Source organism: Pan troglodytes, chromosome 11 (genome assembly GCF_028858775.2).
Source record: "Pan troglodytes isolate AG18354 chromosome 11, NHGRI_mPanTro3-v2.0_pri, whole genome shotgun sequence".
Classification (NCBI taxonomy): Eukaryota; Metazoa; Chordata; class Mammalia; order Primates; family Hominidae; genus Pan; species Pan troglodytes.
The window spans coordinates 76,052,317-76,066,534 of NC_072409.2; the positions used below are offsets into that span (position 1 = coordinate 76,052,317).

The following is a 14,218-nucleotide window of genomic DNA, read 5'->3' on the forward strand; positions in this document are numbered from 1 at the left end:
GTGCCAGCTTAGCTGCAGTAGAATAGAACACCAAGTAGATTCCTAACATTCCCGACTCTAGGCCCTGAATGCTGTACAGCATTCTGGAACCTGCCCTGGGCTGAGGGAAGTTCATTGCCCTAAAGGGTAGGACACAAGCCCGGCTGGAAAGCCCTTGGGCCTTGAGTGAACACATCAGCAGTAGCTAGGCAGTGGTTGCCATGGGCCTTGGGCAGGACCCAGTGCTATGCTGGCTTTGTGTCTGACCCAGTATAGTACCAGCGGTGGTGGCCACAGGGTTGCTTGAATCATCTCTCCCCTAGCTCCAGGCAACTCAGCACAGAGAGACAGACTCTGTTTGTTTGGGAGAAAGTAAATGAAGAGAACAAGAACCTCTGCCTGATAATCCAAGAAATTATCTTGTATCTCACCGAAGGCCACAAAGGTGGTATCTCTACAAGTCTGCAAGAGTCACAGTGTTACCAGGCTTGGGTCCCCCCTAATGCAGATATGGCTGCAGTGACCAAAGATTTAGATCACAACACTCAATTCCCTTTGAATATTTGGAAACCCTTCCCAAGAAAGATGGGTACAAATAAGCCCAGACTCTGAAGACTACAATAAATACCTAGCTCTCTTCAATGCCCAAACACCAATGAACATCCACAAGCATCAAGACCATCCAGGAAAACATGACCTCATCAAATGAACAAAGGCACCAGGGACCAATCCTGGAGAAACAGAAATATGTGATCTTTCAGACAGAGAATTCAAACTAGATGTTTTGAGGAAGCTCAGTGAAATTGAAGAGAACAGAGAGAAGGATTTCAGAATCCTATGAGATGCATTTAACCAAGAGACTGCAATAATTTTTAAAAATCAAGCAGAAATTATGGCACTGAAAAGTTCAACTGACATACTGAAGAATGCATTATGGTCTCTCAGCGGCAGAATTGATCAAGTAGAAGAAAGAATTAGTGAGCCTGAAGACAGGCTATTTGAAAACACACAGAGAAGACAAAAGAAAAAAAAGAATAAAATGAAGTATGCCTACAATATCGAGGCATACTTCAATATCCTCAAAAGGACAAATTTAAGAGTTATTGGCCTTAAAGAGGAGATAGAGGAAGAGATAAGGTAAAAAGTTTATTCAAAGGGATAATACCAGAGAACTTTCCAAACCTAGAGAAAGATATCAACATTCAAGTGCAAGAAGGCTATAGAACACCACGCAGATTTAACCCCAAGACTACTTCCAGCCATTTAATAATCAAACTCCTAAAGGTCAAGGATAAAGAAAGGATCCTAAAAGCAGCAAGAGAAAAGAAACAAATAACATGCAAAGGAACTCCAATATATCTGGTAGCAGACTTCTCAGTAGAAACCTTACAGGTCAGGAGAAAGTGGCATGCCATATTTAAAGCACTGAAGGAAAAAAGCCTTTGATCCTAGAATAGTAAGTACATCCATTGAAAATATCCTTCAAACATGAAGGAGAAATAAAGACTTCCCCAGACAAAAAAAAGCTGAGGGAATTCATCAACATCAAATACTTGTCCTACAAGAGATGCTAAAGGGAGTTCATTCTGAAAGAAAAGGACATTAATGAACAATAAGAAATCATCAGAAAGTACAAAATTCAATCGTAATAATAACTACACAGAAATATACAGAATATTATAATACTGCAATCGTGGTGAGTAAACTACTCATATGTTGAGTAGAAAGACAAAAAGATGAACCTATCAAAAATAATGATAAAACTTTTCAAGGCATAGAATAATAAGATATAAATAGAAACAACAAAAAGTCAAAAAAGTGAGGAGGGATCAAATTAAAGTATAGAGTTTTTATTAGTTTCCTTTTTACTTGTTTGTTAATGTTTGTTTTTACAATCCATGTTGTCATCAGTTTAAAATAATGGGTTACAAGATGTTATCTGCAAGCCTCACAGTAATCTCAAAAAACCTACAACAGATACACAGAAAATAAAAAAAGAAATTAAAAAATATCACCTGAGAAAATCACCTTCACAAAAGGGAAGATAGGAAAGAAAGAGGGAAAGAAGAGAGGACCACAAAACAATTGGAAAACAACAAAATGGCGGGAGTAAGTCCTTACCTATCAATAACAATGAATGTAACTTGACCAAACTCTCCAATAAAAGGAAACAATCAACAGGGTGAAGAAACAACCTGTCGAATGGGAGAAAATATTTACAAACTATTTATCTGACAAGGGATTAGTATCCAAAATATACAAGGAACTCAAACAACTCAATAGTAAAAAATAATCATAATAATCTCATTAAAAAGTAGGCAAAGGACATAGACATTTCTCAAAAAGAAGATATACAAATGGCCAACAGGCATATGAAAAAATGTTCAACATCACTAATCATCAGGGAAATGCAAATCAAACTACAATGAGATACCATCTTACCCCAGTTAAAATGGCAATTATTCAAAAGAGAAAAAAAAAAAAAGATGTTAGTGAGGATGTGGAGAAAAGAGAACTCTTACACACTGTTGGTGGGAACGTAAATTAGTGTAGTCACTATGGAAAACAGTACAGAAATTTCTCAAAAAACTAAAAATAAAACAACATAAGATCCAGCAATCCCACTACTGGGTATTTATCCGAAGTAAAGGAAATCAGTATACTGAAAGGATACCTACACCCACCCCATGTTTATTGTAGCACTATTCACAATAGCAAAGACATGAATCAACCTCAGCATCCATCAATGGATGAATGAATATAGAAAATGATATATATACACAATGAAATACAATGTGGCCATAAAAAATGAAATCATGTCCTTTGCAGCAACATGGATGGAATTGGAAGTCTTTATGTCAAGTGAAATAAACCAGGCATAGAAAGACAAATATTGCATGTTCTCACTCATATGTGGTAGGTAAAAAAGTTGATCTCACGGAAGTAGTAATTAAAATAATAGATACAAAAGCTGAGAAGGGTGTGTGGGAGGGATAAGAGGGGTGAAGAGAGGTTGGTTAATGAGTGTAAATATGTAGTTCAAGAAAAGAAATAAGTTTTAATGTTCTATAGCAGAGTTGGGTGACTATCAGTAACAATATATTGTATATTTCAAAATGGCTAGATGAGAGGACTTAAAATATTCCTAACATACAGAAATGATAAATCATCAAGGTGATGGATATCCTAAATACCCTGACTTGATTGTGACACATTCTATACATGTAACAAAATATCACATATACCCCATAAATATGTGCAAATATTATGTATCAATTTTTAAAAGTTAACTATATAAAGTAGTGAAAGGTTCAAGTTAAGGTCAAACAGCACTTTAGATTTGTCTCATGTGTTCTAATGTTATAAAAAACAATTATTATTACATTACATTTAAAACAATGTATTCTCATATCACATTTAAAACAATCATATTAAATGCTGGTCACAGTGAAGTTAGCTATATTTGGATATTCTGACTGTAACAAAAACCATTTGGACAAAGTAAGTTGCCCCAGCAAGAATCAATCAAATGAGGTAAACTCAGACTCAATAAACCAGTCTATTCAACCTGATATAGTATGGAAAGCCTATATCTGAGCAAGATTTATTCATTAGTGAAAGGATAAACCTTCATGTATGTAAAACAAGTGTGCTTAAAACTGTAAATTTTTTGCCTCAAATATAGATAATCAAAATATTAAATTGCCAGAGTGCCAATGGCACTAGCCCCTAATAATATCCAAGTAAAGGCCAAAGTTTTATTGAGAACATGGTTAATATTATGTGCAAATACAAAGAAAGATGAGGTGTTTTAGGTCATAATCATTAATGTACTATAAATCACAGATTTGTAAAATGTTGGAGTTGATGTTAACACCCTCATTTAACAGATGAGGAGAACAAGAAAAGTTTAAAGTGGAGCTCTAATAAACCTGAAGGCATCTATCATAAGCTGCATGTTATTTACACCCAATGACTCTACGTAGAAAAAAATACATGCTTCTAACACGTCTAGTATTACAGCTGCGATTTCAGATTCAGATTCAGGTGGCTGCCATTATCCTCCAGTCTCAGAATTTGATTTTTCATCCCAACCAAAGAAGAAATAAATAAATTCAATAAGTAGCACATATAAAACCACACATGACCCAGGCCTTCAGCATTACTAGAAGACAGAATATAACAAACTTTAAATTGTTTATAAATAGTAAAATGAGCAAAGATATAGAGGATGGAACAACAAAATCGGGGTTGAAATCTTTAAAGTAGATTTTAGAATAAAAAATATTTAATGAGAAAAAGGAGGAATTTTATAATGACAAAGTCACAATTCATAATGAAAATATAATAATATTTAATATCAATGCATCTGATAAGATCAACCTCCTACATAAAGCAGAAACTACAGGAGATATAAGCAGAAATCGACAGGGACATACTATTGATATAGTCTTCAAAACACCACTCTCAGAATAAGATAGAACAATTGAACAAGAAAACAAAATATAGAGAACCAAATGACATAATCAATGTGGCAATTTTTACATCTAAATGTCAAATGTCTCATCCTGATACAGATGAAAAATACATCTTCTTATGTGAAGAAGATATATTCTTTATTATCTTCTCAACAGCACATGATACATTCATAAACATTGATAATATATATGACAATATATTATCAGCAAATTTTAAGCAAAGATATCTTCTTTGCTTGGAATTTGATGATAATATATTAAGATATAATATAAGATGATATAAGTAATATATCTTCTCAATAGCACAATACATTCATAAAAACTGATAATATATTACATCACAGGGAAAACAACACCAAATTTCACAAAATAGAAATATTACAAACTCTGGTCACAGTGTACTAAAACTAGAAATTACAAACAAAATGAAAAAAACAAACAGGGAGGGAACCCACACAGGAGGATGGAAGGAAGAATAATTTGGGATATCAGACCCTCAATAGGGTGGAGGAAGGCATCTGTCCAAATAGACAACAGGGAGATTGTTACATAAACTGGAATTGATCAAACAAGTTAATATATTACGGACAATGGGGCCCAAAATTATCTCTGTTGGAGAAGAAAGTTGTAAATATGGAAAGAAAACAAGAATAAAGCCTGTGTTATTGGCTCGAAAGTTAAGGTATAAGTATAATCTCATGGAGTGTATGTGTGTTTGTGTGATTATATACACACATACATAAATATGTACCTACAAATATGGAAACCACTACAAATGTGAATTACTGTGTAAATATTATGTATGTATTAAATATACTCCCTAATTGTTCATTGAGATAGTTTGTAAACAGTAATAACCCAATAGCAATGTGTATACCAAGTGTACAGATCTTTTTTTTTTTTTTTTTTTTTGAGATGGAGTTTCGCTCTTGTTGCCCAGGCTGGAGTGCAATGGCATGATCTTGGCTCACCGCAACCTCCACCTCCCAGGTTCAAGCGATTCTCCTGCCTCAGCCTCCCAGGTAGCTGGGATTACAGGCAGGTGCCAGGCTCATTTTTGTATTTTTAGTAGAGACGGGGTTTCACCATGTTGACCAGGCTAGTCTCAAACTCCTGACCTGGTGATCCGCCTGCCTTGGCCTCCCAAAGTGCTGGGATTACAGACGTCAGTCACCGCGCCCGGCCAGATCTTGGTTTTTAAACACCATTCACTACTAAAGTAAAATGGCACTCTTTGAAGAAATGGCAGATTTCATTCAGGGGCAGAGAAAAGCAAGATGGGCCTTGTGCCAAAAAGCAAGGGCACCCATAAGGAATGACAGGGATATCTCAAAAGGGCACACACACCAGCATTAATGGTATCCCACTGGCCAAATCCTGGACAATTTGAATATCAAAATAAATAATGATAGCAACAAATTATAACTCATTGAGTCAAATAGGAAACCCAGTCTATACTGATAATAATACATTAAAAGCTTGAGAAGGAACAAGATATTTAGATAGTCTCAAAGTACCTCAATGTATAACACTAATTACAAAGAGAAGAAGGAAATGTAGGAAAGCCACACACCTAAATAATATTAAACTGTAAAGAGCACCCCAAAAGGCAAAAATGTATGAGGAACATTTGTCAGGGGGACTAATCTATTCTAGGGAGGCAGAGGAGACTTGAATTAACTAACGTGGGCAAAGCGGTGAGAATGCTACAGACTAGACTCCAAAATTGTACTTTATTGCCTGGTTCCAAACATGTTCAATTTATGTAAGAAGGCAGTTGAAAATCCTCAAAAATCTGAGAGAAACAAAGATGGAGAGAAAGTGAAAGAAAAGCTTGGTACTGAAGCTCCAAGTCACTAAAATGCAAGACTGCCATCTAGTGGTAATTTCAGCAAATCCCTTCCAAGTAATGGGGGGGGTAAGAGGGGGTGATGGATTGAAACAGACACAGCACTATTTAGTGACACACATTCTCAAATTCAGTATTTCAAAGGCAGTATTCTCTTTACAATTGAAAATACAGTATGAAACATAAATATTTTTAAACTGCTTAATTTTAAGATCATTCACTTGTGAAAACCACTAAGTATTCAATAGAATCACTTTTTAAAAGCTCAAAGAAAAGGACAACTTGAAAGAGAAGCAACTGCCAGTCTGTTCCTTTTTGGGGACACTGCCAAAGAACAAGACCTCTATTGGGCACATTTTCTAGAATCCAACACTTAAATAGTACCCCAACCGGCACGCCCCAATCAAAAAAAAAAAATTACAGACAATAAGCTACTCTCCTAACTGATACTACTTCCTCATTTCAATCATGTATGACAATTAAATAAATACCTCCAGATGAAGAAGTTTCCACTGCACATACTTTCTTTGGTCATCAGCTCCCACCCTTAAAATGAATTATTGCTAGTTATAATTGCTTACAATGTTAAATTCTAGTTTACCAAAATATTGGTCCCTTTCTTTTAATTCTGTTAATGTTAAGACAAACCAAGATTTGCTTTATGTTGTACTGACCTAACAAATCTAAAGATAAGTTTAATAAAATATTACATCTACCTAAACAGCTCCCATAGCTTCTACTAACTTCCTAGTTAAATACTTACAAATACATGGAAATAAGAAGAAAACTCACAATAGACAACTTATCATCAGAATCTGGAAGGAATCTCTATTAAACTTAAGGCAGATGGAGCAAGACTGAAAAATCCAATGCAGAATATGCCTCGTGATCTGTATCTTGTGGTTTAGGGGCTTTTTTTTTTTTTTTGCATTTTACATTTTGGATTCCACAGCTAAAATAAGTGTCACACTGAATAAAAAATAAAGAAAACAATAAAGAAGTACAAAAATAGAAAGCATAAAAACCCAAACACATCAATTGTAAGAATTTTAAACAGGTTAAACTCGTCTATTAAAAGACAAATGATCAAACAACAAAATCCAACCTCTTATTTATGAAAAAAAAAGCAAACATACATCAAGCAAATTCAAACCAATATAAAAACAGAATTCAAGGCAAAAGATGCTGAATGAGATAAATGTGATAATTTTATACTATTAAAGAGATATGCAAAAGGAACATGGAAAACTTACAAAATTCTGTGTGCCAAGTAACATCGTATTAAAATAGAAAAAAAATATTTTTTAAATGAAGGCTTGACAGAAACACAACATAATTGAAAGACTGTTAAGTATTTTTAAGTCTTAGGTAGATAGAGAAGACAAAAAATAAACAAGGATATAGAAAGTTGAATAGATGTATAATATTAAATATGAAACAATATATTTTTGGGGGACAGAGTCTCACTATGTCACCCAGGCTGGAGTGCAATAGCACAGTCTCAGCTCACTGCAACCTCCACCTCCCGAGTTCAAGCTATTCCCCTGCCTCAGCCTCCTGAGCAGCTGGGATTACAGGTGTGTGCCACCAAGCCTGGTTAATTTTTTGTATTTTTAGTAGAGATGGGGTTTCACCATGTTGATCAGGCTGGTCTCGAACTCCTGACCTTGTGATCTACCCACCTCAGCCTCCCAAAGTGCTGGGATTACAGGCATAAGCCACCATGCCCAGCCAAATATGAAATAATAAGAAATCTCTCTCTATATATATTGGTCTCTACCCCCCAGTTCCTGGCTCAGAGCTCCTAAAACCCTTGTCATTTCCCAAGCAATGCAGGTGCCAGAAACATCTTTTGTTCTAATATTTGGTCTTTGACCCCACTCCCTGACAAAGAGCTTCTAAATGTCTTAGAACTTCCTGGTGATAGAAACAACTTCTATTCTAATGAGGCAGCTCTTGGTGTACTCTTTGATGGGGATTGGTCACCAAAAAGACCAAGCCATGATAAGAAGCTTGGAACTTTCAGCCCCAAACTCCATCCTCAAGGGAAAGGAAAGGAGCTGTAAACTGAGTTAATAATCATATCGATGTGATGAAGCCTCCATAAAAATCTCCAAAACACGGGATTCAGAGAGCTTCCGAGTGATGAATGCATCCACATGCCAGAAGGGTGGGGCACTCCAACTCCATGGGGAAAAAAGCTCCTGTACCCAGGACCCTTCTGGACCTACCTGTTCATCGGGCTGTTCATCTGAATCCTTAAATCTATCCTTTATAATGAACCGTGAATCGTAATTCAGTGTTTCCCTGAGTCCTGTGAGCTGCCATAGCAAATTATCAAAGTGAGGAGGGTTATGGGACCCCCTGTTTGTAACCAAGTCAGAGAGAAGTATGGTAACCTGGGGACCCACTACTTTTGACTGGCATCTGTAGTGACGGGCAGTCGTGGGAGACTGAGTCCTTAATCCTTGAGGTCTGCACTAACTCCAGGTAGTTTGTATCATAACTGAATTGTAGGAAGGACACCCAGTTGGTGTCTGGAGAGTAGAAGAACTGGAATGTGTGGAGAAAATAATCCCCACACATTTGGGCACAGAAATGTGGGAAGTGGTGTGAGTAGTAGGAAGAAAAACAGGTTTTTTTTTTCTCCTCACTAAACAATGTATGTTACATTATGTTGCCTAAAAAGAATGAATATTATTTTCCAAGTGCCCATGAGCACAAAACTGACCAGATATTAAGCCACAAAAAATTACTGTAAATCATAAATTCCACATCAGTGAACAAAATGGATTAAAATTTGAAAGAATGAGAAAAGTCTTCACAAAAATAATACAACCAACTAAAATGTAAACTCTTGCCTAAATAATTCTAATCTAAAGGATACCACATTACATACAAGTAATACAAAAAATAACAAGGAGATCTTAATATTAAAATTTGAAAGGGGAATACAGAAGTTGTAATCAAGAGAAAATTTGAAACTTAAATACTTTGATCAACAGACAAAAATAAATTTAGGTAAACATACTAGAAGTTAGAAAAAGAAAAAAAATCAGCCTGCAGAGAGGTAGAGAGAAATTAATAAGCATAAAAAATTCCAATAGAAATAATGAATAAACCAGCTTTTTAAAATTATAAAACAACAAAATAAGTTTTAAGTACCAAAAAATTGGAAAAAACTAATCCAGAGAATAAGCAAATATACATATTGCAGATAGCACACAAATTTCTGCTACTGAATTTTTAAAATCTAAATGTCACTGACATAAAAATATATAATACAAATTATCAAGACTCCCTCAACAAAAAATAAAAAACTAGTCTAGACTGAGTTATAGAAAACTCTGAAAAAGTCCAAAAGCACCCCCTCTCACCTAATTAAAGGGTACAGAATCAGACAGTTTTAGAGGCACATTTTTTGCAAATTTCATTAAAAACATATGTTATTTAAACTGCTCCAGAACATAGGGTGCAGAAATAAAAGCCTTTACATTTAAGTGTTCAAAGTAAGATCAGCCTCCTTCCAAAACTAGACAAAGATAGTTCTCGAAAAAGAAACTGACTTGTCTAACTTATGATGTAAAACCTTTAAACAAAATTTTAACAAATCAAAAATAGCTGTATCATAAAAGATCAATTCACACAGCCAAGCTGACCTATTCCTAAAATCCAAGGGTGGCTTAATAACATGAATATTATTAACATAATATAACACATCCAAAGGTTATAGACTAATATGGTCGCATTACATTCATTGATAAATGCAAAAAAATTCTTAAATCTGATTTTTTAAAAAAAGAAATTCTTTATTTTTATTTTTAGAAATAGAAAAATATGTATCTCAAAACAAGGATATGCTTAATGTACATACTAGCAACATTCCCATTGAAGTAAAATAAAATACAAGGATGCCCAGTGTACCCCTTTCATTTTAAACATTGTTAAAATTCTATTCAAAAACAATGAAAGACATACAATATAGCTATGAATCACAGAAATTCTAGGTATCAAGAAAATCCAAAGTACCAACTCAGAAACTGTAACAACTAATAAAAAGTTCAGCAAGAAGGTTGATTTTCAAGTAAATATATAAAAATCAATAGCTTTCTTAATAGAAGTAATGTTTGAAAATAGGAGTACTCTTTCACAACAGAAACAAAGGTAAACAGAAATATAAAACAATAAGAAAACTAAAAAACATAGGTGAAGGCATAAAAAAACTTGAATCAACAAAATAAAACATCATGTGCCTTAGTAGTAAGACTGGATATAAAATATTCTGTCTCTCCCAAACTATTCCACAAATTTAATCCAATGGAAATTTTTGGTATTTGATAAAACTATTGTGAATCATATTCAGAATAAACTATTCAGAAAAAATAGGTAGAAAAGTCTGTATATCGTATTTGAAAATAACTACAGGATGTTAGACTATATTTTAAAGTCAAAATAAATTAGAAACACAGTGGTACTAGATCAACAAGAAACCCCCAAACATAATTAGTGTGTATGTAGGATCATAGATTATGAGAACTGCAGTGTTTCAAACCAATGGGGACATGTGTCTAAGAGGTCAAAATAATTGAATTCAAATTCAAAAAGTGAGGAATTATAAGCAAGTTATGGTGGCATTTTATCAATCAGGTTCTAATCTGTTTTTACTAACCTGACCATTGTCTGTAACAGCCAAAACAGAGCAACAATGTTTAATGGCTTCTGAACGATATTTCGTACCTTTCGTTCATTCGTGGATCAGGTATGCAGTTGTAAATGTGAAATGTCTAACAATTCAATAAATTCATCAACGACACTTTAAAACTCTTTGGAGAACGAATGAATTTAGTTGTAGCTACTTAACCACTAAGAATAGGATTAAGTTAAATCCCAATTCACAGAAAATACCAAAATAAATCCGGATGGATGCTGTTAAATATAAACACCGAAAACATACTATCAAATACACTTCAAAAAGGCTGAACTAATTTAATACTTCACCAGCACTGTAGTACCCATTTTCCCTAGTCTTCAGCAACATATGTTCATTCTCTTTGAGAAATCCAACTTCTAGGAATTCATGGCAATAATCAGAAACATATATGTAAACAAATAATTAAGGGTATCTACTGCAAGACAGCTTATAATTTTGAAATGTGGAGAAAGACTTAAATCTTCAATCTGTTATCGTTCATTTATTGTACCTTACTCAATAGAATATTACACAGACATTACTAATGATGCTGCTGAATAATATTTAATGGGCATGGGGAAAGTTTTTTTACAAATTATTGTACAGTTTAAAAAAAATGTAGTGTTACACATGAGCTTTCATACTATAATCCCAAATCTGTAAAAGAGTAAAACTTAATTTTAAAATTATGTATGTGAATGTGAATAAGAACAGATAACAAAATGTTAAACACTGGTTTTTTTTTGGATGCTCCCTTTCTAAAGTTTTTCCTTTAAACTGTTTTTCATTTACTTACTTTCTCACATTAAATATCTACTGTTTTATCATCAGAAAAACATGCACGTGTACCTGGCATACAGATACTTCTATGAATTATAAATACAAATATCTATGTATAATAATGTTTATCTCGGCAATATTTAAAATAGAAAGTAATCAGAAACAACTGTCTTACAAAGAAAGGTTTGGATAAATAAATTACAGTACTTCCACTGGATGTCTCTTAAAACTATGTTTCACAGGAATATTTAATAACCAGAAAAAATGCTGATAACATAAAATTTGATTAAAATACAGAACATGAAATTGCATTGGTTATGAGTCTTCTTTTTTTAAAAATAAATGCATAACTATATGTAAGTAGAAATCATACACTGCATTATAAAAAAGGCTGGTAAGAAGCAACAAATGTTAAAGTGATTATCTCTGGATGATGCATTGTCAATGGTTTTATTTTTTTCTTAACACCATTCTGTTTTCTAAATTCACTACATAGTGAGTTTGGAAAGTGTGATATACATACAAGAATATCCAAAGGAGAAGGGGGAAGAAGGAGAGGAAATTTAAAAATAAAGCAGCCATCTGTCCCACTGTTTTGAATTAGTTTTAATTACAGAATTTTATTCATTTTAAAATTTTAAATGACACTAGAGAAATTATTGTATCTATCACATAAAGGTATAGGTTTTTTTAAGAAACAGAGAAGCATTGCTCCAAAATGTATACTTTTAATTTAAAATGTTATAGTTTTTAATAAAGTTTAAAGTGTTAAGAGTTCTATTTTAAGTGAATATAGTTAGTAAAAATGCAATCTACTTGTAGCACTTCTGAAAATTATATTGACTATTATATCAGGAATAAATATGCCTTTATATTTTACTCATAAGGTGCACCCACCATACCAATAAAATTAATTTAATTAATTGTTCTTTTCTCCTCTAAAAATATTATGTAGCATCATTACAAGTTAAATAGGGAAATCACTAGGTTTCTTTACTTATTTTAATATACTTTGAATGAGTTTCAATTAAGGTAATTTTTAAAGTTAATTGAAAGTTTAAGGTTAACATATTTCTGAGAAATATCACATTCCATAGTTAGTAGTTTAAAATCACAAAACAATGTGAAATTGACTGCATCAAGAATATTCCTATCACTATTCACATAAATCAATATACTCGCTGAACTTTTAGTCAAAATATGCACATTTAAAAGAATAAACACTTAAAAATTAGTTACTTAAGCCATTTAAAAATCTTAGAAAAGTGTTTATAACTAAACCAGGTATTATGCTACCTAGTCATCCCACAATTATTGCATTAAATAAATGAATCTGACTAAAGCTTTTTTTCATACATGTGAAGTAATTCTAGAGTATACAATATCTTATTTTCCACATAAATAATGACAATTGGGAACAACCTCTTCAACTGTTGAAAGCTTTAATTTTCAGAAATGTCCCCTTAAATAGCATTATCATATTCATGCTTTTAACAACTTAGAGGATTTAAATGAAATGGATGATACAGCATTTCATGTCTCAGTTGTTAAAAGTTTTGCAATCTTTCCAACAAATGATTGAGACCTTGGAGATTTTGTAACTTGTCACACATATGTTTCTTCTCAAGCCCCAGTGCAAGTTTTCTTGTATGCCAGAAAAAAATTCTTTTCTTTTACACAACAAGATTGCCATTATAACATTAATACTTGAAACTTGATGTTTCAATTTTAAAATGCTGATATTAAGTTCATACAAGTATGTCATTTTCCACAGGCATAATGTTTGACTACTGGGTGTCTTACAAATAATCCTTAGTTTTGTATATATTAAAGTACTAAACACAAAAACATTGAATGAGGCTATATTTTTAAGATTTTTGTGGGTACAACTCAAGAGTATTTTTTAAAACGGTCTCATGAGACAAATAGTAGGGAAAACCAGTGAAACAAAACACTAGTTCTTCGAAACAGTCAGTAAAGCTAATAAACCTCTAGAGTTAGACTGACAAAGAAAAAAAGAGTATCATTAGCAGGAATTAATTAGGGACCATCAATACAGACCCTGCAGAAATCAAAAGGATAGTAAGAGAATACTACAAACAACCCTGCACATACATTTAACAACTTAGAAGAAATGGACCAATTCCTAAAAAGCACAAACTACCACAACTCACTCAAGATAAAAGAGGTAATTTGAATAGCCCTAAAACTATTCAAGAAATTAAATTTCTAGCTGGGCGCACTGGCTCACACCTGCAATCCCAGCACTTTGGGAAGCCAAGGTGGGCAGATCACTTGAGGTCAGGAGTGCGAGACCAGCCTGGCCAACATGGTGAAACCCCATCTCTACTAAAAATACAAAAATTATCCAGGCGTGGTGGCACGCACCTGTAGTGCTTGGGGGTCTGAGGCAGGGGAATCACGTGAACCTGAGAGGTGGAG

General features: G+C 33.6%; 1 protein-coding gene across 11 annotated transcripts in view; it reads right to left on the reverse strand.

The window, feature by feature from the left end:
* The window catches only part of AGTPBP1 (ATP/GTP binding carboxypeptidase 1), a 195,711-nt gene that overhangs the window by 57,322 nt on the left and 124,171 nt on the right, over positions 1-14,218 (reverse strand). The gene's annotated exons all lie outside the window — the stretch shown is intronic.